The sequence below is a fragment of the Gracilinanus agilis genome, chromosome 1 (assembly GCF_016433145.1).
Source record: "Gracilinanus agilis isolate LMUSP501 chromosome 1, AgileGrace, whole genome shotgun sequence".
NCBI lineage: Eukaryota > Metazoa > Chordata > Mammalia > Didelphimorphia > Didelphidae > Gracilinanus > Gracilinanus agilis.
In genome coordinates, this window is record NC_058130.1 from 783,644,125 (window position 1) to 783,648,171 (window position 4,047).

The window sequence follows — 4,047 nt, forward strand, 5'->3', positions numbered from 1 at the left end:
CCCCAGCTATAAACTGGGACCCCAGACATCGCCGGCCCATTCCCCTCCTTTTACCCAGGAGGAAACAGAAGCCCAAGGATGTAAGATGACTTGTCTAAGGCGTTCATTGCTCCTTCCATGGAGCTTGGGTCTGCAGGTCCATGCCCCCTTCTAGAGATAACACACACCAGCAGCCACAATAATGCATGATCCACTGTGAATGACTTAACTGTTGTCACTGAGGCAAGGATCCAGGACAACGCGGAGGGACTCAGGATGAAAAGGGCTCTCCCGCTGCACGAGGATCAGGCAGTCTGAATGCAGGGCAAAGCGGGCCACCCTTCACTTGATTTCCTCTCTGAGTTTTTCTCTAGGGATGAACATGGAAATCCGGATCATGTGATAATATGTATATAATACATGTACAACCTGTAGCATATTACCTGCTTTCTCGGGGAGGGGCGAAAAAGAATGAGACATGGGTTTTTGGACATAAACTAATGTGAGAATCTGTTTCTCTTGGATGAGCACATTTATTATTATATATATTACATATATAATGACAATATATTATATATAACATTATATATAATAATTATTATTAGATTACATATTAGATTACATATAATACAAATAAATGGTAACCAGAAAAAGAAGATAACACACAAAACTGTCTAGGGCAGTGATGGGCAAACATTTTCAAGAGAAGGCCAAAGGAAAGGAAATGCTCATCTGTCAGTCTGTTTCTAAAGCAACTCTTTCTAAGTTTCATTGGATTGTATCCTACTCATGGTATTCATCAGATTAGGAATAATGTCGACCAGTGGATAGAACATTTCAGGGCCCCCCCCACTCTGGCCCTCAGGGCCATAGTTTTTCCATCACTGGTCTAGGGTTTTGTGTGCCACCTTCCTTGGGCAAGGGACATCAAAGGGTCAGGTCAGAAGAGACCCTAGAAATGAGAGGCAAGGACCCCAATGGGGATTCTCTCTGCCTTCCCTAAGCTGTAAATAAACTTGTCCCTTCTTAAAGCCTTGTCAATCCGTGCGCTTGTAAGAGGAGCCCTTACCTGCACCTGGGAGGTTGCTGAAGTTTCCTTATTCTTTTGGTGGTAGAGAATGAGCCAGACAAGGAATAAGCAAGAGCTGATATTTATTCAGCACTTTAGGGTAGGCAAAGTCCTACCTATTTTTATCCTATTTTCCTTTTCCAGATTATATAGATACAGTTTTTAATAAACGTTTTCTGACATTTTTCAGTTCTCAGTTTCTATGTCCTCTCCTCCTCCCTCCCCGAGTCAGCAGGTAATGTGACACAGGTTCTACATGTGCTGTCACGCAACCCAGATTTCCATGTTTGTCACGTTGTAAAAGATGACCTGTGTTGTTTCTACCAGAAAAAAACTCACAAAAGAAATCAAGTGAAGAAGAATTGCCTGCTTCCATATGCATTCAGACTCTGCCTGTTCCTTTGGTGCAGGAAGAGCCTTTTCTATCAGGGATCGGGTCTCCTGGATTCTTCCTTATTGATAATAGTTAAGTCATTCACAGCTGATCATTACGCATTAGTGCAGCTACTATACATAGTTTTCCTGTTTCTGAGTGACTCTGGATGAGTCACTTCAGTTCTGGGACTCAAGTTTTCTCATCTATAAAGTGGCGGAGGGAGGAAGGAATCTGATCTAGATAACTGATGAGGTCCCTTCCAGCTCCCACTTTACCACCCTTTATTTCTCTAAGCCTTAGTTTCCTCATCTGTAAAATGGGGATAATAGGATTTTTAATTACCTAAGTAAGAGTGAAGAGGGCATGGGTGCAGAAGAGGGGAGGGACCGATTGATACACATGCAACAGAAGTAATTTTAGTAGGGAAAGTGTGGTTTTTAGCCCAGACTTTGCTCTCACATGCTTTAGAGTCCTGGGGAGAGGAGACATCTGCACAGATAATTCAATTCACCAAATCTTTATCAAGCATCTAGTATGTGCAGGAATTGTGCTACCGTGAGCAGGGTAAGATGTAATCTGGAGAATGGTGCCCCAGGCTGGGGAGGGAGAAGAGGGGTAAGGGTAAGGCAATGGGGTTTAAGTGATTTGCCCAGGGTCACAAAGCTGGGAAGCATCCAAGGTCTGATTTGAACCCAGGATCACCTGTCTCTCCAGGCATGACTCTCTAGCCACTGAGCCATCTAACTGCTCCAGGAACTTTATTTATTTATTTTTTTTTTCGGGAGCTTCTTGAGGGCAGAGACGGTTTTATTTTTGGTCTCTGTCCCTGGTGGGTAGCAGGGTATATCCCAACTCTGTGTTGACTCCCTGATCTTAGACACGTGGGAGAGCATTCAAGAGTGGCCAGTGGAGATCATCCATCACATCAGAGGGCCGGGAGGGTTGTCAATTGTAGAGTAGACAAGCATGGCAAGTGCTTAAGAAATGCTGGTTTATGCATTCATTCATTCATTCATCTCCTACTTCCATTCAAGGTGTGCCTGGAAACTTCCTCATCTCCAGAATCCTTATCGATTTTTAAGGCTTGGCTTACCTTCTTCCCCCAGGAAGCTTTCCCAGATTCTCCCAGTGATTAGGGCCCTCTCCACTCTGGGACAATCATAGATGTAGAGCTGGAAGGCAGCTACGTGGTGCAATGGTCAGAGCACTGGACTGGGAGTTGAAGACCTGAGTTCAGATTTGACCCCAGGTACTTTTTAGCTCTGTAACTCTACGTCATTTAACCTCTGCCTACCTCAGTTTCTTCCACCGATGGTGCTCACCTTTGTGGTGTTGTTATGAGGGTCAGAGTTAGTCAGTCACTAAATATTTATTAAGCTCCTACTTTGTGCTAAGCTCTGGGGATACAAAAGGAGACATAAGAGAGTCACTCAGTTCTATATCCACTGCTCTGCCTAGTTTCAGCTCAGTGGAACAAGCTACCCCTCTGTCCTTGTGCTGCTAACACAAGCCTTGGCTAACACTTCCTCTCTAATCGGAGGGCTGAGGGCAGAAGACCAAACTCCTCCCAATGCCTTCCTTTATGGAGGGCAGAAACTGGACTCTCAGATCACTTCACTTTGCATCTGTTGACATGTCTGCTTCCAATTCCACAGAACAAGTTGCTAGACACTCCCAATTGTTCTAGTCTCCCCTCCTCCTGCTTTCTGCCTTCTTTTGGCTGTTGTCTCTCCCTTTAGATGGTAGGCTCTTCAAGGGAAGGGCTATCTTTCTTTGGATTAAATCCCCTGCATTTGGCACAGGGCCTGGCATACACCTAATGGTCATTGGATTGGAAAAATAACAAAGGGGAGAAAGTACACTACGGAGGGTCCTGCAGCCCAGCTAGGAAATGGCTTGAGGAGGTGATCACTTGAGAAAGTGGGATGAGCAGAACCAGGAGGATGTTGCACACAGGAACAGCAGGATGGTCCAGCAGGCAACTGTGAAGAACTTGGCTATTCTCAGCGATGCAACCATCCAAGGCCCTGCTGAAGGACTCTTGGTAAAAAATGTTCCCTGCCTCTGGAGAGAGAACTAAGGAAGTCCCAATGCAGTGAAGCAGCCTTTGTTTGCTTTCCTTTTCTTGGGCTTGGATTTTGGTTTGCATTTTCTTTTGCAACATGACGAATATGGAAATGTTTTGCATGACTGCACATGTCTAATCTATATCAAATTGCTTGTCTTCTCAAGGAAGTGGGAGGGGAGGGAGAGAATTTGGGACTCAAATTTCTAAAAAAGAATGTAAGTCATTTTTGTTTACATGTATTTGAGGGGAAAAAAAAACTCAACAGAGTCCATGTCATGTCACAAAATAAGACTGTGAAATCCAGGAGGTCAGCCAGGCGGGAAATGATGACATGAATTCCCTGGTCATCCACCCCCACCCCAGCAGGAGTTCCTAGATGTTCACCCCCCCCCCAAGCAGAGAAAGGAATGGAAACACCCCAGAACAGAGGAGGGGGTGCGAGTTTCAGAGTGAAAGTCAAATGAAAGAATATTTGTAAAGTACTTAGAACAGTGCCTGGTATATACTAATCACATAAGAAATCTTTTCTTCCTTCCTTCCCTCCCTCCTTCCTTC